Raw genomic sequence first — 26,453 nt, forward strand, 5'->3', positions numbered from 1 at the left:
ACTTCGTATAGGGGAAGGCTCAGGAATAGGGCTTTCAACTTACAACAGCTTTGGTAGTAATGGGATATATTAGAGACTTAGTGGTTACAGGGATTCTTAGAGATAAAAATTAAACCAGGATGGATGGCTCAGGCCTGTTATCCCAGTTACTTTGGAGACAGAACAGGAAGAGTCCAAGTTCAAGGTCAGTTTGGGCCACAGAGCAAGTTCAAAGCCAACCTGGCAGCATAGTGAGATCCTGCCTCAAAATAAGAAACACAAAGAAGAGAGCTTGAGTGTAGTTCAGTGGTAGAGTGCTTGTCTATCATGTGTGTGGTGCTGGGTTTGATCTCCAACAAAACAGACACAGATACACACAGAGAGACACACAGACACACACACACAGACACACACACAGACACACACACATACACAGCCATCATCTATTCATCCATCCATCCATCCATCCATCCGTCCATCCATCCATCCATTATTTTTCTTTCTTTATCTCCAAAGAGAAATAAGTCTTGTTTGGCCATGACTATAAAGTCTATGGATGTTTATCAGTTAAGCTATTTACCATCAATCAAGTGAGTTAATTCACAGTTCCAAGACTTTGTGAAAACGCAGTCAAAGAACCTTAGCTGGGAGACAGTTTCTGTGACTATCTCATGGTATCTATAGCTCAAGCCTATTTATATTTTTTTATTTTTTATTTAATAAAGGCCAGCTTTAAACAGAAAACAGCCTTGGAAGCCAGATGCAGTGTTTCCCATAGGAGAGGTTCAGAGACACATCTCTCTTCTCTGAATTGTTCATAGGTTGAACAACTTTGTGAAGGGATGAGAGAAACAAGCACCACTATTTGATTAGATCTCAACAAACTTCCGATGGCCTTCTCAGGAATAGAGAAGGGGACTAACACTAAGACGGGGTATCAAGTTACTGAACAAGTGTGGTGGATTCTAGCTATGTACTTTCAACAAGATGGACAGATTGTTGAGCTGTTGGCCTGTATGTCAACAAATGCACACTTGATTACAGATCATTGTGCAGTTTTGGGGGTAGATGAGATGGAGAGAGTTTAAAGATTTGCTATAGTTCCTCCTCTAATTCTTACTGGTTCACATGAGCAACCAATAAAGACAAAACAAGATTAGAGTGGGTGCTTCATGATGTCTCTTTGTAGCAACAAGGAAAAATAACCTGGGATACAAGAGTAAGTACTTTATACCCCCTTCCTGCAACAAACAAACAAACAAACAAACAACCTCCCAAAACTCGCAAATGCTTAAAACAGCCTGCTATGGTCTGAATGTCCAATCTTGAAAAATGAGTGTATCAAAACTGAACTTCTAAAGTTTAATTGGGAGATCTCGGGAAAAGTAATCAAATCTTGATGGTAGAGCATATTGGTGGAATTGTTACCTTTAAAAAAGAGGATTCTAGAGCTAAGATGGCTTAGCAGCTAAGAGCACTTGTTTTTTCAGAGAACCTGTGTTCAGTTCCCTGCATACACACAGAATTTCACAACTGTAGCTTCAGTTCCAGATGCCCTCTTTGGAACACCTTAGACACTGGGCACATGCATATTGCAAATGTGTATATACATAGGAAAAACATTCACGTATATAAAAAGCCTGTGAGGGCACAATAAGAAGATGTTATCCATGAGAAAGTAGACCCCACCACACACCGAATCTGATGGGACCTTGACCATAGACTTCTAAGACTCCAGAACTGTAAGACATCATCTCTGTTATGTGTAAATTGCCCAAGCTATGGCATTTTGTTATAACAATGCAAATGGATGAAGACAACAAGCTACAACCATCATATTAAGAGGTGTATATTTTATATTTAACACAATCATAATGCATTTATGTATTGATTATATTGTAATGACTACTTAATCTGCAATAATTTTTAAACACTTTATAGCTTTTCCTATAAAGAAAAATTAACTTGTATGTATACTTTGATATAGAAAAATAAATAATAAACGAAAGGACTTCAAGGATGGAAAGATGTCATGCTAACATAGAGTGATGTTGAGGGACATTGGCTATGTGTTTTCTTAGGGTTACTATTGCTGTGATGAAGCACCATAGCCAAAGCAACTGGGGGAGGAAAGGGTTTATGTGGTTTACACTTCCATATCACTATTTGCCATCAAACGAAGTCAAACTCAAACAGGGCAGGAACCTGGAATCAGGAGCTGATGCAGAGCCCACGGAGGGGTGCTGCTTACTGGCTTGCTCCCCATGGCTTGCTCAGACTTCTCTCTTATAGACCCCAGGACCACCAGTCCAGGCATGGCACCACCCACAATGGGCTGGGCCCCCCCACATCAATTACTAATTAAGAAAATGTCCTACAAGCTTGCCTGCAGCCCAATCTTATGGAGGCATTTTCTCAACTGAGGTTTCCTCCTCTCAGATGACTTTTGGTGTGGACAATTGTCTGTATTCTGTCAATTATATTTTAAATAAATGCTGATTGGTCAGTAGCCAGGCAGAAAGTATTGGACAACCAGACAGGAAGTAGAGGCGGGTCAAGGAGAACAGGAGAATTCTGGAAAGAAGGAAGCCCATCTCTCAGCAGTCCTGGCCCAGCCACAGAAGAAGTAAGATGTGACTGCCTCGCCGAATAATGTACCGAGCCACGTGGCTAACATAGACAAGAATAATGGGCTAATATGTTATAAGAGTTAATAAGAAGCCTGAGCTAATGGGACAATCAGTTTAAAGTTAATGTAGACCTCTGTGTGATTTCTTTGGGACTTAATGACTGCAGGAACCGGGCAGGACAGAAACCCTGACAACAGATTTTAGCTTGTGTCAAGTTGACATAAAACTCTTCAACACATGTGGATTCCAGAAGAAGAGGGGATATAAGATGAGGTTGTTTACGTTTTTATAAATCAAAGGGCAAGAGCTTTGGTTGTTACTGTCTTTAGACACCACTGGGTGTGGGTGTTAACAATATCTTTGTAGTAGTACTAGTTGTTGTTGTTCTTGTTGTTGTTGTTATCTTGAGTAGTTTTGCTCAAAGAATTAAAAAACTGCACATAAATGGAAAATCAGCAAGGGTTTTATTTAAAGAGCTAGCACAAGCCAGGCAAGGGTATAGCTGGCTATTTGGGCCAGAGTGCTCACGAGTACTGGTTACTGTTTGAGGCCTTCCTTTGTTGGGTGTCAAGAAGGAGTTGGTTGCTAAGTGTATGTGGTTATCTGTTTTGATTGATAATCTTGGGTAGTAAGTGTTCCCGCACATAGTTCCAATTATCCCAATTTTAATGATTTGCATGCCTGATCATGTATAGGCATAAGGTGATTCAAAGGAGATTGATCCTAAAGGTTCACTCGGTGAACAGAGTTTGCCTTATTCTCATGCATCCCAGACTTGTTCAGGCTGGATTCACCCCTGCCTCTGTCTAGCTCTCAGGTATGCTACTGGATACTTCTGAATGGAAAGTAAACGTAAGAGGTGAATTGCTAGGGTGCTGTTGAGGAGAAGTCAATCACTCCATTTCTTGAAGAGGGATGTGGGCACAGCTATGGCCAGGGGAGGGTCCCAGAGAAGTGTGGGAGGGGTGTGGGCACAGCTACGGGCAGGCAGAGGCCCAGTGAAGTGGAGGGGTGTGGGCACAGCTGTGGGCAGGGGAGGGTTCCAGTGAAGTGGAGGGGCGTGGGCACAGCTGTGGGCAGGGGAGGGTTCCAGTGAAGTGGAGGGGTGTGGGAACAGCCATGGGCAGGGGAGGGTCCCAGTGAAGTGGAGGGGTGTGTAGCTGAAGGCAGGGGAGGGTTCCATGTTTGGAAAGGGACTTGGGTAACTTAAGTCAGGTAGAGTCCCAGGATACCAACCTACACTTTTGAAGTGATATTTCATTTGTATTTTAATAAATAAAGCTTTCCTGAAGTTCAAAGAGTAAAGCAGCCACTCTGGCAGTGGCGACACACTTTTAATCCCAGCCCTAGAGAGGAATATAAGACGGGAGGAGACAGCTCTCACACACAGTCTCATTCCGAGATTCCTGGAGGCAGGATCGCCAATTTAGACTGAGGTAGAGGTAAGAGTCAATGACTGGCTGTTTTGCCTTCCTGACCTTCAGGATGAACTTCAGTTTCTTTTTCTGGGTTTTTATGAATTGTGCTACACACTATGCTTGCCTGCGTCACCTAGAAAGAGTAATACCACTGTTTCATGTTGCTACACCAGGACCTACTACAGTCCCTGCAGTGGCCTCTTTTCAATGAAATGAACTTACAATGAAAACCGTAAAATACCAGTTTTAAACAGCTAAATCTAGCATACAGGTAAAACATTTCGGGAAACACATGAGGAGAAAAGTTCAAAGGGGGTGAGCCTAAATTTGATAAAGGGTCCGGTGGAATTTGTGTACATAATATCTTCCTGTTTTCTCCCCATAGAAAAATCTGTGCTGACAATTCATACACACCAAAGAAAGGAAACCCTTTCAGTATGGATTTTTATTAGGATTGCTATAATAAACTATCACATACTGGGTTGCCAAAAAAAAAAAAAAAAAAAAATCACAGAAGTGTATTGAATCACAGACCTGAAGGTCAAAAGAAACAAAACAACAACAGCAGCAACAACAACAACAACAGCAACAAAGCCCAACACTGTTTATGGAACCATATTCTTATATTGCCAGAGAGGTAAATGTGCTATGCCTGGCTCTTGAGCTGCAATCGGCAGGCAGGCAGGCGGGCAGGCAGACAGGCGGGCGGGCGAGCACTCCTTGGCTTTTAGATATGATACTTCAACTATGCAACCACTTCTCTATGTGTCTTCTTGTCATCTTATCTCTCTGAGCATCTGTCTCCAAATTTTGTAAAGAACTTATCATTAAACCAGCGTCCATCTTAACAAGCTGGTGCTTTAGTTTAACTTTAAGCCTTTAACTGTGCAATTTAAAATATAATAGTTCGAGACGCTTAGGGTTAGAATTTTAACATGTATCTTGGGAGATAACTCACCCTCGAACTTCGATCTTGGTTAGTGAGACCAATCATGTGGAAAGCATAAAATGCCCAGCATCGAAGCAAAAGTAGGAAATTCATAGCGTGGAAAACAACACTCACAGCAGAGGTCCGCAATTCTGTGCCATTTGCCCCTAGATGGAATGTCAGCAAAATAAAACTCTGTGGGGAGTAAAGAAAAAAAAAGAAAGATCTGTGCTAATAGAAACTGGTCTGGCTGCTACTTTCCTGGGCCAAAGCCCGTGAAGAGGGAACTGCATCCAACCACAGGAAGCTCAGCAACCATCTCACAAACGGAGAATTCTACTGGTCTCTGCTAAGGAGACGTTCTGTTGCTAAAAGGACCTTTCAGGAAGGTTCTGGCATACACTGGGACTGAGAAGAATCCACGGAAATGCCATGAAAGGACACAGTAGTGTGGGAGGAGGAGCCTGGTTCAGCCGAGCAGGTTCGAGAAGACCTTGTAGGAGGGTAGGAGAGGAGAAGAAAGAGGGGAGATGATGTGTCTGAGAAATTAAATTACACCGTGAAGTGAAAAACAGGAACTCTTCAGAGTAGACCCTTGATCAAATTTCTGAGGAGGCAGCCATGAAACAGCGCATCAGAGGGGCATGTCGGAGGTGACAGAGCAACGGAAGCATGAAATTAAACTCTTGCTTTTGGTCTTTTGAGACAGGATCTTGTCCTACAGCCAGACCCTTCTAGAACTAACAGGGCTCTTTCTGCCTTAGCCTCCAAGTGCTGGGATAATTAAGTCAAGTGTAATGTATTTATCTACAGATTTATTAGATAATCAAAGTAAGCCCTGAACAGCACTCATTTAAACCTTCAGTTAATCAGATGGCATTTACAAGACACCCAAGGACATTCATTGCTTTGGGCTCCATAGCCTTGGTTTGAAAGATACCAAAATACCCTATGATTTTTATAAGTGGTTCCATTTAATAACATGATTAATGAGATTATTTTTTTAATGTTTATGGACAATAAAGACAAGCAGTTCATTATAAAACAACCACAAATTCTTTTCTTACCACAAAGATGCTTTTATTTTCCTAGATTTTATGTTCCTGCCAGCCTGTGCGCTGCTCTGTCTGGTAGAACGCAGGAGAAGCTATGATGGGGCCAGAGGCATAGCCCAGCATGGAGTGCTCACTTCTCACGTGCAAGACCCTGTGTTCACTTCTCAGCACCATGGGGAGAAAAGAAAATTGAGGATGGGCAAGCCTGGGGTACAAGAATCTTCTTACACCTCTTCCTCTCTTTGATTTTTTTTTTTTTGATTTGATTTTCCTCTCTTCCTGACACCTCCACACGAACAAGCTCAGATCTTCTTTTAGAGGATGAGAAGATACAAGGCCATGTGAAGCAAGGACGGATGGACCTCCACGAGTCCTCAGACCTGTGAGAGAGTCTACCTGAAGTCAGCAATAGTGATCTCGCAGCAGCCCAAAGATGCACAAGGGAACCAGGATGAGATGGAAGAGCTGCCCAGCAGAACACAACCCTAGCTGCCCAGCAGAACGCAGCCCTAGCTGCTGACCCATGCAATGCTGTGCTAGGAATATTCATCTCTTTTCATTTTAGAGCCATCAAGCCTTGAAGCGGTTCATTATCTAGTAAAAGCTCACAGGTTCACGGAGCTCAGGATAAAATCTTATTAGGCACATAGCTAACTAGAGCTGAAAACTTATGAAGACAAACTCAGTAGGAGAATATATCCCTCAATGTCACTCATACCCCAAACTGTTCCGTTTTATAAAGGCTGATATGAAAAGGCTAGAATTTTAAATATACTTAGCTACAGTATGACATTTATGACATGTTGCGTGACGAAACTTTTCCTGAGGAGATGCAGCACACACGTCTACTAACCCCAGGTAGGGAAACCAGGACAGACCAAAGCATAGACACCACAAAAGTCCAACTTGATGAACCATGAATTTTGTTGGGGTTACTTACAGGAATATGGGTGAGGCTTACTTACAGGAGCAGAAATGACTCAAAGACAGCTGCCTCACCATGGCCCACCCCAGCCTAGGAGACAGCTCACAGAGATGGAAATCTGCAGCTCACTGTGCAGCCTGCAGAAGAGAGCTCACTGCGCAGCCTGCAGACAGCTCACTGCACAGCCTGCAGACAGCTCACTGCACAGCCTGCAGACAGCTCACTGCACAGCCTGTAGACAGCTCACTGCACAGCCTGTAGACAGCTCACTGCACAGCCTGCAGACAGCTCACTGCACAGCCTGCAGAGAGCTCACTGCGCAGCCTGCATACAGAGAGCTCACTGCACAGCCTGCAGACAGAGAGCTCACTGCACAGCCTGCAGACAGAGAGCTCACTGCACAGCCTGCAGACAGAGAGCTCACTGCACAGCCTGCAGACAGAGAGCTCACTGCACAGCCTGCAGACAGAGAGCTCACTGCACAGCCTGCAGACAGAGAGCTCACTGCACAGCCTGCAGACAGTTCACTGCACAGCCTGCAGACAGCTCACCAGGTTGGAGACTATCCTTCCCAAGCGCCTCAGCTGGCCTAAATCTCTTTCAAGCAGTTCAACTGGTTTCAACTTCTTGAAGGTAGCTGGTCTGGTCTTCTTTACAGCCTTGCTTGCCTGAGAGTCTTCTTTGCAGCTTGGCATGAATGGTGGGGAGAGGGACTCTCAGCCTTTGATGTTTACTCTGGCATGGACCGTCCCAGTGAATGTGCTCAGTTTCAGGGACTTCCTGAAGCTATTTTGAGTTGTTTACTTTCTTGCTTAAGGAGTTTCTCTGCGAGAAGGAATGTTTCAATTTCAGAGGAAACTGTTACACAACAAGTTATAAAAATCTAGGTTATCCAGAGAAAACACAGGGACTTTTCTGATTCAGCTGCACATAAATTCCTTAAGTAGTTTTATTACCATTTTTTATGTAGTCCATGTTGTCCTCAAATTAGTGATCCTGCTGCCTCAGCTGCCTGAGTCTGGAATTATAGGCTTGTATCACAATGCTTGATGAAAAATCCATTCTTGAAAACATTTGGACCAATGTGACGATGCATGTCTGTAATCCCAGCATTAGGAGGCAGAGATAGGAGGACTGCGTGTTTGAAGTATCATGAAATACAAGGAAAAATAGTTACAAAGCCTAAATTATAGCAATAAAATGTTATTTATATCTGATTTGGCCGTAGGTTCACTTATGTAGTCTAGGCTAACCTCAAACTTACTACCTTTCTGCTTCTACCTCCCAGGTGCCATTACCACTCGTGGTCAGATTTTAATCTTTTAAGAGTAGATAAGCGAAGACTAGTTAAGAATTTCATCTTGCTTTCAGAGTTTAGTGCAATTAGAAATCCTATTTCTATTTTTATTTAGAATTGGAAATTTCAGTTAAGAGATAAAACTGGGGTGGAGGTTGGTCTGCACGCCTTCAGGGACTGGACAATGATTCAGAGATTATCCAACCAGAAGCCCTTCTCTGTTGCAGGCCGCTGTTTTTGCAAATGTCCGCGAGAGAGGTGGTGACCGAGATGTGTCTCCACAGATGCCCTTGCCCTCTCTTGATGCAGTGGATGGCTAAGTGTTGATGCCAGGGCTTTCTGCGGAGCTTTAGCATCAAGGAGCCCAGCAGATGGGTAATTGAGCACTCAGTTGTGCACCGTTTAAATTGTCTGTGACCTCGGGGTCTGGCATTAAGCAAATAACAATGAAATCAGATGGTTGAGTGAGGCTGTCCTCATAGGTGATGGGGCCCCTGGGTATTTGGAGAGCAGCTTGGTCAGCCAAGCTGTTCTTGTTGTCTCTCAGAGCAACTGCGGCAGATTTAGGCAATTGGCCATTTGTAAATCACTGGCCGCACTTTTGACACCTATTTCCTGACCATAAGTTAATTCAGAGAGCAAAGCTGGAACATTTCTCACAGGCAGAGAGGCAGCCGTAAATGATCCCTCTTGCTCCAGTGGTTAGCACTCACCACAAAAATCAACTGGTCATGGCTGATGGGTTCATCTGGGTTAATGCTGGGTTTTAGTTACTTTTAATATGAGTTTTAAAATTACTCTCTCTCTCTCTCTCTCTCTCTCTCTCGTGTGTGTGTGTGTGTGTGTGCTATAGAATATGCATGGAGGTCAGAGGACAACTTGGGGGAACCAGTTTTTCCTTTCATCATGAAGGTCTAGGGGATTGGATTCAGGTCATCAGCCTTGGCGGCCATGACCTTCACCCGCTGACCCACTCAAGGGCCTCATTTTTTGTTTATTTTTAGAATATATGATGGTAAATAAAGATGTTTTCTGCATGTCCACAGAGAGACAGAGGCAATGTGCTACAGAACAACGGCAGGAAGAGTAACTAGAACCATGTAGCTGATTTCAAGTTGTAATAATATCAAAAAATAGATCATAGCTAAATTAATAGAGGAATAGAAGAATTTGGGGCATGACTGTTTAGATAACACTAATCATAGCATGCATGCTGTTATGGGTTGAGTGTGAAATGTCCCCGTAGACTTAATGTGCTTGAGCATGTGATCCCCAGCTGGTGGCACTGTTTAGGAAGTTGTAGGACAGTTAGGAGGTGGAACCTCACTGGAGGAGGTGGGCAACTGTGTGTGTGTGTGTGTGTGTGTGTGTGTGTGTGTGCGCGCGTGTGTGCGTAGGGTGGGGATGGCATTAGTTGAGGTTTTCTAACCTAGCACCACTTCCTGATTGTGGATGTAACCAGCTGCCTCCTGCTGCCACTGTGCCTTACCCACCGTGATGGGCTGTATACCCTTGAGCTGTAAGACAGAAACAAATCCATCCTGCCTTAAGTTGGTATTGTCAAATATTTGGTCATAGCAACGGGAGCAGCAACGGATCCACCTACCACATATATTTATTATATTAGTATATCCAGAGATTCTGAAAGTGGCCAGAGGGCAGTTCTGTGGATCCGGTGGAACCACCTTAAACTGTAGTTCCAGTCCTCCATTTGCCACCAATCTACATAGACTATGTGGATGCCAACTTTGCTTCATGCCTATTAGGGTCTGAAACATCTTTAGATCTTCCCTCAACACAGTTACCAAAGGAAATGGGCACTGATCAGTATGGTCTCCTCCCTCTGTCCATCCACCATACCATTCCAGGGTGAAGTACTTGCTGTGCATCATGGTGACCAAAATACCATACAAGCAATGTAAGAAAGAAAAGGCTCATGGCTTGTGGCTTCAGAGAGTTTTAGTTCATGGATTTTTGGTTCCAAGAGCTTGGGCAGGACATCATGGTGGCCGGAGAGTGTAGTGGAGAGCTGGTCACATCATGGCTGACCAGGAAGCAGCTAGCAGGAATCCTGGGCCCAACTGTCAAGTACCATCTTCAAAGACTCACTCCTTTTCCACAAGCTAAGCCTCACCCCCAAATCAAACAGCATCATAAGCCTGGGGAGAAGCTTTCAAACTGAGCCTATAAAGTTCACTTCACGGGGTGTTAGGGAGTCCCTCTGCACACTTGCTCTCTTTCTCCACCACTAGGTTCTGTGTAGAACTTGCTCATGATTCTGCAAGGATTCTTGACTTTTTTTGGAGGGGGATAGAAGACAATCTCCTCAGACTCCTGAGAAGCCATGCTTGAATTATTCCGGTGGTACAAACTTGAATAGTTTCCTTGTTTACTGCTCATCTACTCAGCCTGTTGGACACATTCTTCTTCTCCTAACTACATCAGGTTCTCAGGGTCCAGTCTTGGTGCTCATTATGATAATTGCTCTCAGCTGGATTTTGACAGCTGGTTGCCACCCAGTGGCCTCTGCTGCTCTGAGACAATGCATTCCATGTTGCAGGCAGTGAGTATAGCAGATGCTGGTCTTTCCTCTTGTCACTCCTGGCTTCAAGACATGTGGTATACTTTAGTATGTCCTCAGGCCTTCTTGAAGAGCACAGTCATCTGGTAGGTTCCCAGACTCTGCATTGTATATCCTTGCTGCTTTGCCTTTCTTTCAACATTTCCCAGGGCCAATTAGCTAATTCTTACATTTCCGTCTTGCATGTCATGGATTGTTGCAGACCTTTTCTGTGTCTCTTAAGAGTCTAGAAGGCAAGTAAATTTATATAAAAAAAGAGTCTAGGGGCTGGAGAGATGGCTCAGTGGTTAAGAGCATTGCCTGCTCTTCCAAAGGTCCTGAGTTCAATTCCCAGCAACCACATGGTGGCTCACAACCATCTGTAATGGGGTCTGGCCTGCAGGCACACATGGGGACAGAATATTGTATACATAATAAATAAATAAATATAAAAAAGTCTAGAAATTTATATAAAAAAAAACAGAAGGTCACAGCTTCTGTTTCTTTGTTTCCTCCCCAGCATGTTGTTGGATATTGTTTCCCTGAAGAATGTTCACAGATTGATGATCTCATTTCATCTATCAGGGCCCTCAGGATACAGCTCCATGTGTACTTTTGCTGTGGGTACCGGGTGATCTATATCGAAGCAGCTTTAGGGCACAGCCTGCCGACTAAGGAGAGGCTGCATGTTATCTGGAGGGGAGGACTTCAGTAGTTCTCCCGGCAAGGATGGGGAGGGTCATTTCCAGATAAGGAGGAGTGGGCTCCTATAGCACCCATAGTGTTATTGGGACTCTGACCTCAGGGTTCAAATATAGGGGCCATCTACTCAGATGTTTCTCCCTACCCAAAGTCTGGTGTTGGCCTAGTGGACTTGGCTTGGATAGGAGTTGACATCTTTTACAGTGTAGGTCGTCTGGTAGTTAAGTCCTGGGTCTTGTCCTCAGCTTCATTCGTCTTCTGCAGAGAGTGAAGCCTCTGGAAAGGATCAAGCGTTCCCTGCCTCTCCTATCTCAGTCATGATGATCTTGGCCATGGTGAGTACTCTTTATCCCTACTTCCAGTGCAGTTTCTGTCATAGCAATAACCAATTCCATCATCCTGCATGACAGTAAATCCTCACTGCTGACTTAATAAAATCTGGAATCGCCTAGGAAACACACTCTGATGGTGCCTGTGTGGACACTTCTAGAGAGGTTTAACTGAGGAGAGGACCCTGAATGAGGGTGGCGCTATTCCTTAGGTTAGGATCCTGGGCTAATAACACCAGCACCCCCCTCTCTCTCTTGCTGCTCCCCGACTGTGGGTACAATGTGACCAGGAGCCTCAAGCTTTCCCTACCGTGTGATGGACTATACCCTCAAACTGTGAACCAAAATAAGCCCCTCTTCCTCAGGTTGCCTTTGTTATGTATTTTCTCTCAGCAGTGAGCAACGTAACTCACACACCCAGTGACTTCTCTTTTCTCTGTGTATTGCAGACACCCGCTAATGCATTTCCCTCCACGGTGCATCAGCTAGTTGACCACTGCATAAAGCTTTAAAATGGAGCTCCATTCTATGCCAGGTACTCTCTGAATTTCACTGAGTACCACCGAGAGGGTCCTTGTTGCTAGGTAACAAGGAGTGATCAAGATCCAGCTTAAAGCTCCATCTTAAGACGGTTTTCTGGGATGGTTTCTTTTACCAAGCCTTGTGAGTTGGATCTTCAACAGAAGAATCTAAAATGGAAATTTTCTTGTCTGGTACTTTTGAAAGAATACTGTTGAGACGAAGACCTTTATATACCTCATGGATGAGCCATTAGTTGACTGTTGGCTACTCTAGGAAGGGGCAACCTTGACACTATGGTCCTTCTGTCAAATCTGTCAAATGGCTGTCAGCAGTTGGTGTGGCATGGTGACCACAGTGATGGTTTAACAGCACTGTACTGAACAGCCCTGCAATCTCCTCCTAAATTGCAGCTCCTGTGTGAGGTAGGTGAATGAGGAACTGTATGCCACTGTCACCAACAGCCTTTTGGGACAGGATGAGAATGGAACAAGTGGGAAATTGTCCTGGTTGATTTTTTGATAACTTGATATAAAATAGAGTGACCACAATTGAGAAACTATCTCCGTCAGATTGCCTGTAGGCAATGTATTTTCTTGATTAATGGTTGAGGCAGGAGGGTCCAGTTCACTGTGGGTGGTTCCACCCCTGGGACAGTGGTCCTGGGTTGTATAAGAAGTTGAGCAAGTCCGTGGGGAGCAGACCAGTAAGCAGCACGTCTCCATGGCTTCTGTGTCACTTCCTGCCTCCATGTTCTTGCCCTGATTTCCCTCAGGGATGGACTAAGGGCCGAGAGATATAAAGTAAAATAAACCCTTTCCTCCCCAAGTAGCTTTTGGTTATGGTTTTTCATCAGTGCAATAGAGACAAAGCTAAGACAGAGGAAAGAGGATGGGGAAGAGAAAAACAGAGCTACTCCACCGACTGCAGCAATGATCTGAGGCCACAGGAAGTAAGGAGAGGGGTCCACACCACAAGCTCCCCATAGCAGTTGCTGCCCGAGGTCTGTTTCTATGACGACCAGGATGAAGACCTCAAAAGAGCCAACTTGGGGGTCACACTGCTCTGGGATTATTAATGAGATGGGGAAACGATCGCGTTTGTCATGTCTCATGATCACACAGAGGTAATTTATAGTTTAAGTCTCAGTGCTGTGCCCACAGTCCTAGCTTCTGGCTCATAATGCTATGTGCCTACAGTCCTGTGAATCTACAGAGCCGGTGCACGTGATTTCAAAGGCTTTCTTAGAGTCCCCATGCTGTTTCAGGGTGGAGCTCCATTTGCACAGCTACCTGAATTTCAGTCATGTATGCAAGCGGGGTGATCCACATCAAAGAGCATCCCTTGCCTTGGGACCTGTTCAGCTACCTCAGTGGTGTTGCAGATACTGCACTATTGGGAACCCGGTCACTGCAGCTACAGAGATGTTCCATTCGAACCCCAAAGGCAAATTGATACATTATTTTAATACATACAATTAAAATGAAAGCACAGCTCTAGTAGTTCATTTCAGTTAAAAAAGGTATAAATTGTAGGTGATTTTAATGTGTGGAGCATTGGCAAGAATGTCATGACTAAGCAGATTAGAAGTTAAAGCACCAGCTGAGAATTTCTCTCCCCATTACATCCATAAATAGTAACCATTTGACATGCAGAATCGAAGTCAGTCATTATCAGGGAAAATTACTTCTGATCTTTTTCTTTGCATGGCTGATTTATTCTCCAGCCCTGTCAAGGGAAGACTTTTACCTTAAAAATATTCGCCTTTTTTAACTTTCCCAGTTCTTTATCCCCCTTGACAGGAGGATGGCAGCTACTCTGTCGGGTGGCAACAAGCTCGGATATGTTGTTAAATTTTAATCATCCTCCTGCCTGTGAAGTTGATAATTGGGGATGGTTTAACAGCGATGCTCTGTCAGTCACTATAAATCCCCTGCCCAGGAGCCCCCTGATTGGCCGAAAGCTCCACTGTGACTTTAACCCACAGTCCTGTGACCCGGGACCCAAATTCCACCAGCGCAAGCACCCTTGGTCACGGGTCGCATTTTCTGTCTTCTCTCCTTTTAGTTAATGGGACAATAAAGTGTGGTTCAAACACTAGCAGGTCAACCTTCTGTATCAGAGACCCAGCCCCTGTCTCCTCGGCCTTGTTCTGCCCAGTAAAGGCCCCTTCTCAGCGATCCTCAGAAGCTATGCAGGCTTGGAGGACAGGGAAGAGGTCAAGGGAAACTCAGTGCCTCAGCTTTGCTATGCATCCACAAATGCCTTTGAAAATGAAGTCTATTGGTTTAACAAAACAAAACTGTCTTCCAACTTCCTTCTACTTCTCTCACCGACAAATGGTTGAGAGCAAGTGCTCTCTCTGCTGGCCCAGTCCTGAGCACCCAAGCTTTCCCTATGAATTAATATCCTCTGTGTCTTGGGATTCACTGGTCCAGTCCCGAGCATCTAAGCCTTTTGTGTGATTTAGTGTTACTCTCTGTCTACAGACTCTGTTAATTGTCACCTACATCTTTTCTGCTTTTCATCCCATCTCAGGAGAACTTTTCCTTTGCTTCTATTTCTGAGCTCTGTCTTGACAAGCTTTTAAAGCTGTGGAAGGAATCACACTGCTGGGATGGGTCTTAGAAGCACCAAGACTCAGTTCCCAATTCTTTGCTTTTAAAAGAAACCTTTAACAACAGGGAGACCAAGAGCATTGGCAATAGCTTGTAATCTCGGGGGTCTATGTAGCCTCACTTGACTGGGTCACTAGACCCCCCAAAAAGGCACCCATTCCTGGCACTGGACTTTTGTCTCTGAGCCCTTGGTGCCTTGAAGTGGCATTATTATTATTATTATTATTATTATTATTATTATTATTATTATTGCCCTGTTACAGATAACTCCACCTACACTTTCTGTCTATATAATATAGTATATATTTTAGGAAATTTCTGCAGTAGTAGGTTTCCCTATGATTGTATGAAAGGTGTGTGTGTGTGTGTGTGCGCGCGCACGTGTGTGTGTGAGTGTGTGTGTGTGTGTATGTGCACGTGTGCATGTGCTTATATGGAAGTCAGAGGAAAACACTCTGGAATCAGTGTCCGTTTGCTGTGGGTTCTGGTGGTTGAACTCAGGTCATTACAGCTTGGCAGCATGCAGGTTTTCTCATGGAGTCATCTTCCTGGCCCAGTGTTATCTGCATGTTTATCTATTCTTTCTGTTTTGCTTTTGAACTGACTGAGACTCCCTAGATAGCCCTGTCTGGCCTTGAGTGTGTAGCAATTCTCTCAGCTTCACCCCTAAAGTTCTGAGGTTACCAGCATGTACCCCGTGCCCAGATAATTTCCTTTGTCCCTCTTATGTGTGTGTGTTCACATTTTGATGATCAACAGCACAGAAGTCATTGAAACAGCTCTTGTGATGTGGGATTCCCCTCTGTATGCTGTGAATACCATTGGTTAATAAAGAACTGTCTTGGGCCTGCACAGAGCAGAATAGAGGTAGGCAGGGAAAACTAAACTGAATTCTGGGAGAAAGGAGGTGGAGCAGGAGAAGCCAGGGAGCTGCCACCAGAGACAGATGTGTGGGAACCTTGCTGGTAGGCCACAACCATCATGGTAAAATATAAAATAATGGAAATGAGTTAAATTAAGATGTAAGAGTTAGCCAATAAGAAGTTAGAGCTAATAGGTCAAGCAGTGATTTAATTAATATAGTTTCTGTGTGATTATTTCAGGAGTTTGGGCAGCTAGGAAATGAACAAGTGACTTCCTTATTACACTCTTGGCTCAGAGACTTCCTGGCAATTGTTATTTTTGCTCTAGAAGCCTGTCTTATGGGCTTGCTTAGATTCCCTCTTCTAAGAGGGTTTACTGAGTGCCTGTTATGGACCAGGTACCATCCATTATGGGGAGACTGTGGCAGTCAACAGGGCAAAGCCCTGTAGTATGATTAATAAAAACCCAGAGACAGATATTGGGATTGCACCTGAAGATCAGAAAAGCAAAGCAGCCAAGCCATTAGAGAGCTCTCACCTTTGTGAAATCTTCAGACTGAAAAAAATGAGTACCTATCTCATCCTGCCTTATGTTCTTCTCTAGTGCTGGGATTAAAGACGTGCACCATCACTGCCCAGCCTCTATGGCTATCTAGTGTGGCTGCTGGGATTAAAGGTGTTTGCCACCACTGTCTGGTCTGTATAGCTGACTAGTGTGGCTGTTTTGCATTCTGATCTTCAGGCAAACTTTATTTATTAAAATGCAAATGAAAGATTACTACAAAATCCTGCACACATAGATGAGTCTGTGGTCTGCCTGTATGGATGGAACACACGCAATGGGTCTCAGAAGTCCCTGTTTTCATGCCATTGGACAAGTCAAGTAGGTCAAGTCCTGGGCCAGGGCTGTGTTGAGAATGGTTTTATCCATGGCATAGAAATTAAATCACAAGGTCTGTAAACTTAAGAGCTTAGAGGAAACTCTAAAGTATCTTAACTGGCACTGTGGGGTGGGTGATTCATTCTTTCAGGGCCTGTTCTGTTGTCGGGGGTCCTGTGCTTCATTGTTTTTCCCCAAAGAAGACGTTGTCTAAGTTATTCTCAAGTTGCTTAATCTTTGAAAGCAAATTAAAATTTCTTCCTATACAAAAGTTTGAGAGGCTAAGAGCACTTCGGGTGGATGTTGGCGTCCCACAGGAATGAGAGAGACTTGGTGAGCTAATGCTGCAAGATTTGCACCTAGAAGAGAGCTCTGACTGAGTCACACCGTGCTCTGACTGAGTCACACCGTGCTCTGACTGAGTCACACCGTGCTCTGACTGAGTCACACCGTGCTCACACAGCACGACTTTCTCGGCTAAGGAAATGGCCCACTCGCCCTTGCTTCTTTTCATTTCAAACCTCTCCTTGTCTGCTGGACTCCCACGGATAGTTCTGGACATCATTTAGCTGTTGTCTGCCAACACGAACAAGGCGTGACGTTGATGGATAAGTCTCTATAGTAAAGGCAGCACCATGTTACATTGATATGTGCCAACTTATCTCTGCTCAGGTGATGACTCCCTTCCCTTTAATATCTCCCCATGAGAGTTCAGGCCTAATTCACATGAAAAGACTCTTTGCATAAAGCCTAGGCATTGTCCTGACTGTGGGGATCTTGACACGGGGTCTAGTTATCGATTCTTCAGGAAAGATTGTGCCCCACTCCCTCCTCCTGGCTTCTCTGTGTTGCTAACAGTTACTTTTCCTATCTTTTCATGTGAAATGTCTTTGTTTAAGGATGTCATGAGACTTGGGTGGCTATGAATATTTTAATTTCCTTCTGACGTAGAAGGTCTCCTCCTGCCTAGTTATAAGCCTTATGATGGTGATGCTAAGTCACAACTTGGTGACTCAGGAAAGTAATGGTGATGGATGCCCAGGAGAGAGTAATTTGCATCTGTATTTGGTTCCGTGAAGGGCACAAAGCAACCTAACTAACAAAACTATCCTAGCTTCTCTTCTATTAGTATGTTTAAACTCTGCAACTTGATGAATACATATCAAAGCTTGCTGTGTTTCTTGGATAACTGATTCCTTTATCAGTATGGAAATCCTTATCTGTGGCTCCATCTGTCATAAGTACCTACAGTCAACTGCCATCTGGGCATGCTATCATTTGTCTTGACTGTTTCGAGAGAGACTATAGTCCTTTTATTACAGCTAATTGTTACAGTAACGTTTGATTTTACTACTGGTTTTAAAAATTAACTCTCAAAACCTAAAGCTATATTTTATCATTGGTATGTCTACAGGGATTTGTACCCAGTAGGCACAGTCCTCTATGGTTTCAGGCACCCATTGGAGGCTTGGGCTGTATCTCTAGTAGAGAGTAGGGGACTATGGTAGGTTTCTTGAAATTATTTCTTCTTTGTGATAAATTTTTGTATAATTTGACCAGCATTTATCATTTTCTGTTTCCTAAGTGCAGGTGCAATGTGACCAGCTGCTTCCGTTTCTCTTACCTCTTGACGCTAGATGCTGGTAACCAGCTTTCTGTTCTCTGCGTCTATGAGTTAGATCTTAGGTTACATCGATAAGTGAAATCATACAGTGTGTCTTTTCATGCATAGCTTATTTCACTTAACATGGTGTCCTCTAGGTTCATCCAGGATGCAACAAACCATGGGATTTTCTTTCCTGAGACTAAATAGTATTCCACTATAAACACAGATACCATATTTTCTTTATATTCAACCATTTATGTTGATTCCATATTTTGGCTGTTGTGAAGTACTTGCACATAATTGGTTAGAATGTTATTATAGGTTAGTATAGTCATTATGGAACACAATATGGAAAATAATAATTAATTCCTTAAAAATAAAAATGAAAACCTACAACATAGTCCAGTGATAATCCTACTGTGTAGTATATATCAGACAAATCTTGTCTATTTGACAAGATTTAAAATCACCATAGAAATGTCTCTGGGTATGTGTGAGAGCGTTTCCAAAAAGGTTTAATTAAGAGAGGAAGACCCACCTTAGACATGAGCCATAACATCTCATGGTGTGGGGTTCCAGGCTGAATGAAAAGAAGAAAGCAGACTGGGTATCACCATTCATCACTTCCTATCTCCTGACTACAGATGTAACATGTGACATGCTACCTTAGGTTCCTGCCTCCCTGCCTTCCCTGCTGTGATGATGGCATTCTCACAAACTGAGCCAACAACAACAACAACAACAACAACAACAACAAGTTGTTTCTTGTCTGGCATTTTAGTTACAGCAATGGGAGAAGAAACTAACACAATATTCAAGGGAGACAAAATAAGTATGCCAGAAAGTATCTGTACTCTATGCTCATGACAATGTCATGAGATGACTGTAGCACATACCTCACTTAACTGTGGTTCTGTGGTTGTTTGAGTCTCTCAGTGTGTCATTAGCTATCTAGAGGAAAGGGACCCAGTGCTTTGTGGTGTCTTTAGTACTGTTATGGTGTCCCTCAGTTGTCATTAGTGATTACAGAATCAACATGGCTACCATGGCTCCAGAAACTAAGAGCCAACACGGCCTCTCTGGGCTGCAGAAAAGAGACCATCCTTTACTTTGTATGTATGCAAATAGATTCATGGGTCCACCTGATAAATCTGTCACAAACAACAGGTCAGGAGGACTTTAGTTCTTGGACTTCCACAAAATTATTAGTAAGGTCAGCAAAGAAGAAAGGGGAGGCTCTTGTTTATGCACCAATAGTATTGTAACAACATAAACATAAACATAAGATATAGTAATGACTAATGTTTCTGTTCATTGACTAAAGATCAGCTACTTAGTAATTACTGTGTCTCCAATATTCTAATATCATAAAATATCTTGCATATTTTTATGGTCTCATTTCACAGATAGGAAAAGTAAAATATAGAAAGTCTAGTGATCAGCCTGTGGTCACACACCTTCTTAGTGGCAGAGCTGACATTTGAACACACATAGTCTGGTCACAAGTTCTCAAGTGCTTTTAACTGCAATACACTGACTTTCTCAAGATGACATCACTTAACTGTTAAAAGTTCTCTCTTTAAATCCTCCTTGTATAAAATAATAATAATAATAATAATAATAATAATAATAATAATAATAATTGCAACAAATAAAAAGTGGAAGCACTTAAATGTAGCAGGTCTTTTTTTGAACCACCAGCTCCTGAATAAACAGCTGAGTAATACCACATTGTGTAAATGTACCACATTTCTTTATCCATTCTTCAGTTGAGGGACATCTAATTTATTTCCAGTTTCTGGTTATTATTATGAATAAGGCTGCTAGAAACATACTTGAGCAAGTGTCCTTGTGGTAGGATGAAGCATCTTTGGGGTATATGCCCAAGAATGGTATGACTGGGTCTTGAGGTAGATCAGTTCCCAACTTTCTGAGGCCTTGCCTGTCCCAAGGAACCGAGAAAATGTTGATTTTCATAGTGGCTGTACAAGTTTACACTCCCACCAGCAATGGATGAGTATTCTCCTTGCTCCACATCTTCTCCAGCATGAGCTGTCACTTGTGTTATTGATCTTAGCCTTTCTGACAGGCATAAAATAGAATCTCAAAGTTGTTTTAATTTGCATTTCCCTGATGGCTAAATATTTGAACATTTCTTCAAGTGTTTCTCAGCCATTTGAGATTCCCCTATTGAGGATTCTCAGCTTAGATCTGTACCCCATTTTAAAAATTGGATTATTTGGTTTGTTGATGTCTAGTTTCTATTTATTTTGGAAATTAGCCCTCTATCAGATGTGGAGTTGGTGAAAATCTTTTCCATTCTGTAGGCTGCTATTTTGTCCTGTTGACAATGTCCTTTGCCTTACAGAAGCTTTTCAGTTTCATGGGATGACATTTGTTAGTTGTTGGTCTGTGCTATTGGTGTTCTGCTTAGGAAGTCGTCCCCTATGCCAAAGCTTTCAAGGCTATTCCCCCACTTTTTTTCTGTCAGGGTCAGGGTATCTGGTTTTATGTTACATTCTCTGGTCTACTTGTACTTGAGTTTTGTTCAGGGTTATGACTATGGATTTACTTGCATTCTTCTACATGCAGACATCCAGTTAGACCAGCACCACTTGTTGAAGATGTTATCTTTTCTTCCATTGTGTCTTTCTAGCTTCCTTATCAAAAAATCAGTTGTCCATAGGTGTGTGATTTATATCTGAGTCTTTTTATTTGATTGCATTGGTCAATGTGTCTTTTATGCCAATACCATGATATTTTTATTACTATAGCTCTGTAGTATAGCTTAAAATTAGGGATGGTGATACCTCTAGAAGTTCTTTCTTCCTTCCTTCCTTCCTTCCTTCCTTCCTTCCTTCCTTCCTTCCTTCCTTTCTTTCTTTCTTTCTTTCTTTCTTTCTTTCTTTCTTTCTTTCTTTCTTTTTCCATTCAAAAATTTACACTTCCTCCCCTCCTCCCAATCCTCTCCAGCTCCTCTACTCCCCCTCCTTCCTCCCCCTCCCTGCTTGAGAGAGGGCAGGAAACCCTGCCCTGTGGGAAGTCCAAGGCCCTCCTCCTACATCCAGGCCTAGGAAGCTGTACATCCAAATAGACTAGGGTCCCAAAAAGCCAGTACATGCAGTAGAAACAAGTCCCAGTGCCTTTACCAATGTTTCTCAGTCAGCCCCCATTGTCAGCCACATTCAGAGAGTCCAGTTTGATCGCATGCTCATTCAGTCCCAGTCCAGCTGGATTTGGTGAGCTCCCATTAGAACAGGCATGCTGTCTCAGTGGGTCGACCCAACCCCTTGCGGTCCAGACTTCCTTGCTTGTCTTCTCCCTCCTTCTGCCCTTCAACTGGACCTTGGGAGCTCAGTCCGTTGCTCTGATGAGGGTCTCTGTCTCTATCTCCATCTGTCACCAGACAAAGATTCTATGGTGATATTCGAGATAATCATCAGTGTGATAGTGGGGCAAGGCTAGTTCAGGCACCCTCTCCTCTGCTGTCCAAGGACCTAGCTGGGGAAATCCCTGTGGACACCTGGGATCCCCTCTAGAGCCAAGTCTCTTGCCAACCCTAAAATGGCTCCCTTAATGTTGATATCTTCTTCCCTGCTCCTATATCCGCCCTTCCTCCATCTCCACCCTCCCAGTCCCCCAAGCTCTCCCCAGTCTTTCCCTTCTCCCTTCCCTCTTCCCTCTCCCTGAAACTAGACATTAAAATTCTAAATAACCCAATTAAAAAATCGGGCACTGAACTGAATAGAGAATTCTCAACAAAAGAAGTTCAAATGGCCAAAAGACATTTAAGGTCATGTTCAACCTCCTTAGCGATTAGGGAAATGCAAATCAAAACAACTTTGAGATACCATCTTACAGCTGCCAGAATGACTAAAATCAAAAACACCAATGATGGCCTATGCTGAAGAGGATGTGGAGTAAGGAGAATACTCGTCCATTGCTGGTGGGAATGCAAACTTGTGCAACCACTTTGGAAATCAGTGTGGTGGTTTTTCAGGAAACTTGGAATCAGCCTACCTCAGGATCCAGCAATACCACTCTTGGGAATATACCCAAGAGATACCCAATCATACTACAAAAGCATTTGTTCAACTATGTTCGTAGCAGCATTATTTGTAATAGCCAGATCCTGGAAACAACCTAGGTGCCCCTCAATGGAAGAATGGATAAAGAGTGTGGAATATATACACATTAGAATACTACTCAGCGGTAAAAAAACAATGACATCTTGAATTTTGCATGCAAATGGATGAAAATAGAAAACACTATCCTGAGTGAGATAACCCAGACCCAAAAAGATGAATATGGTGTGTACTCACTCATTAGTGGACTCTAGCCATAAACAAAGGACATTAAGCCTATTGTTCAGAAGCCTAGAGAAGCCAAATAACAAGGTAAACCCAAAGAAAAACATATATAGATCCTCCTGGAAACTGGAAGCAAACAAGATTGCTGGGCAAAAGTTGGGAGCATGGGGGTGGGTGTAGGAGTGGGGTGGGGTTGGGGGAAGGGTAGAAGTTCTTTTATTGTTCAGAATTACTTTAGCAATCTGGGTTTTTGTTTTTCTATATGAAATTGAATATTGTCCTTTCAAGATCTGTGAAGAATTGTGTTGGGATTTTAATGGGGATTGCACTGAAACTGTAGATTGCTTTTGGTAGGTTGGTAATTTTTATTATGTTAAATTTTCTGATCCATGAGCATGGGAGATCTTTCTATCAATCTGTCTGTCTATCTATCTATCATCATCTACCATCTGTGTATATATGAAAGACTGTAGCTATTCCTTTTAGTTGAGTCTCCAGTGTGTATAGAAAAGCACAGATTCTTTTGCTGTGTTCAGCTGAATGCTTGATTGAAACTGGGCTGTTGCTTAGACTGAACTCAGCACTGAAATGCCTCATTTCAATAAAATGCTTCTTGGCTTCACTTAGAAATATCACTAAAAGCTCTTCCAAATAAATCACATGTGACGGAGATAAAATTCCTTTAACTCACAAACAGCGTCTGGTAGGGGCTCTGGCTACTGTTTTCTTGGCTCATTTTGCTTCATGGAGATTGGATGGGGCTTGGCAATTTTTCATCACTCATGCGAGTTTCCATCAATGGAAGATAAACTCTTCCCCTTCCCAGTTGGAACCAATCAAATTTAAGCATCTGCTTCCTAATATATCTCTAGGAACATGCATTGAAAGATATCCTGTGGGGTGTCGATGCTTTTGATTTTGCTGTAGGCATGCGTGCATGTGTGTGTGTGTGTGTGTGCATGTGTGTGTTTCCTTCCTTGTTTTTAGTAGAAGACTACAATTGCAAAAAAGTATCAATCTGATTATTTTTTATATTGAGAAAACACAGGAGACACATAAATAGTTCTCCTCCACAAGAACATAATTTTAAGCCAAGTAAGAAATCTGTGCAGTCTTAAAAAATTATTTAGAAGCCAATTTTTTTTTGCAGCAGGAAGAAAATAAGATTGTAGATATAAAAATAATCCAAAGATATAAATATCACTTTATAATTCATCAATATGCACTGTGACTCATAATATCAACCTAGTGACCAGCATGGTGATTTTTGCAGCTGCTGCAGGCTGGCTTGTTATGGTCAAGAGAACGGTAACCATTTTGTATGTGATTTGTTTTTATTATAAAAAGCCTAGGAAGCAGGCAGTATTTAGAGTAGCTAAGAGCATGGACACATTTATGCCAAACAGGCTGAGTTCTTGTCCTGTTTACCAGGCAGATATTCTTGAGTGAATTGATGAAGCGCTCTGTGCCTCAGTTTCCTCACATATGCAATGGCAGACACACTCTCACCTGCACCTCAGGACTGCTGAGAGGAATGAGTGACGTAATATAAGAAAATCACGTAGGTTACCTGGTATAGAGAGAGGTGCAGGGTTGCTGTCAGGGTTCAGGTTTGGTTTCCTGTCTTTGTCCTATAGCAGTTGAGGAACTGTTGCTGAGAAGTAGTTTCTCTCTAAAGTGTTTCCTGTTTCTTCAAGTTAAGAGAGAAAATGGTAAAGTCTTAGCTTGATATGTTTATGATATAAATTATTTGCTTTCTTTTTTATGAACTCCTGGCATTTGAGAGGAAACAAAAGCAGCATAAAGAAATATAAAATAAAAGGAAAGACGTGCTGGGATAACGTAAATATCAGTGTTGTTTAGAATAAGGTGCTATGTTTACATCAGGTCCTCCCAGAAGGGCGTGCTTATCTAATGGATGAGAATAGATTGAAAACATTCACTGTACTTATTCTTTTTCTGTGGCCAACACCCTTAAAAATACTGCTGTCTCCCTCTCTCCCTTCCTTCCCTCCCCTCTCACTCTCTCTCCTTCAGGCTCTGCTTATATAGTTGGCTTTCTGCTACTGTAACAAATACCTGGAATGATCAGTGTGCAAAGGTTTATTGTGTCTCAAAGTCTTAGCGACCAAGTCACAGTCTCACCCATGAGCAGCTCCATCACTTTGGGGCTCAGTGACACATTCTGGGGAGGGGGGCGGATGCGTTGTGGGGGCAAAACCACTTTCCTCGTGGCAGAGAAGTGAGCAAGAGGGAGAAGAGAGAGAGAACAGGACCCCTCTGTCCCCTGAAGGGCACACACCCAGTGCTGGAAGGACCTTCTACTAGATACTGCCTCTTGGAGTCTCCACTGCATTCCAGAAACACTAAGTAGAGGACCAAGCCTTCAGTGTGTGGGGATCTGGGGGACATTCCAGGTCCATGTTATAGATCACTTTATTTATTGAAAAGCAAAAATCACATATTTTACTAATTTTTAAATTATCTATTATTATTATTAATTATTACTATTATTGTGTATGTTTGATATGTGTGTGGGGGTGATGCACATGCCATAGCATGTGTGTGGAGGTCAGAGGCCAACTTTGTGGAGTTAGTTCTCCCCTTTCACCTTAACAGGGCTCGTGGGGATTAAACTTGAATTGTTGGCCTGCATGACAAAGGCCTTTACCCACTCAGCTATTTCATTGCCTTCATAGTTTGCCAATATTTAGATAGATAAACTTTGTTTTCATACAGGAAGCTTTGTTGAGGTAAGTTTTACCATATCTTTTGCATGCCACACCCTTTGCTATTTATACATAAGTTGGGAAACCCAACTAGATTTGAAGTCACCCTCAGCATCGGTTTCTACTATGAGATTTTAAAGATTTAACCTCCAAAGTGTTGGTGAAATATTTAAAAAAAAATAAACCAAAACTTCTGGGAGAAAGACAATTTATCATAATTTGAAAAAGATAAAAACCCAAACAGCCATCTGTGGTGTGTGTTGATGTTATGGCCTGGGGACCCAGCTAAGCCAAATGAGTTATCAATATGTTTTAGATAGAGCTTTGTCGATAGAGCTTTGCATAACTTCAATCTTTATCAGAGATTTTCTTCTTATCTTTTAGCTTTAAAGCAATTTTTACTTAGAAGTATGGAAGGAATTATGATCGGGGCTATAGTTGTGAGAATCATGCACATTTTGGTTAGTGTGATTGTTCGATTTCTTATGCAGAATTTTATCTCCAATGCAGTTTGCCTCACTCCAACAACTTTTTGCTAAGTCACCCAATGTAAAGCTTTTTAAAAAAAGTGAACAACCACAAGAGAAATGCTGAGGCCAAGAGGCCCTCTTATTCTTGACACAGAAGATATGGGAGTTACCACGATGAAACCAAGAGCATATTACAATGTCTTAAGGACCACTCTTAATCATTAACCTTCAGTGCTACTTCCTAGAAACTTCAGGACATCAAGTGTGCTTTTCTGAAGGCCAGGGTCCTAGTGTAGGCATTCCCCTGTTTGTGTAGAGTTAAATGTGTGAGAGGTTTTAGGTAGGGGAGGAAGAAGGGCATGTCCATTAGGGCCTGATTGCGACTGTGTAGCCTCAGGCCAGTGAGTTTTGTTTCTCTTTTTTTTTTTTTTTTTTTTTTTTTTTTTTTTTTTTTTTTTGCATCTTGAGAATGCCAGCAATGGAAGGACATTTCTGTTTAAGCTACCCTCATAGTTCCTTCTGGTGTTCTTACAGATTTTTATAAGCTGTGGAACTGCAGTTCTTTAAACATTGCTGTTCTATTAGCAGGCGAGAACTTGGAGGCTCTCCTTGGTGTTAGGATCTGGGAAGCCATC

Source organism: Arvicola amphibius, chromosome 2 (assembly GCF_903992535.2).
Source record: "Arvicola amphibius chromosome 2, mArvAmp1.2, whole genome shotgun sequence".
NCBI classification, from domain to species: domain Eukaryota; kingdom Metazoa; phylum Chordata; class Mammalia; order Rodentia; family Cricetidae; genus Arvicola; species Arvicola amphibius.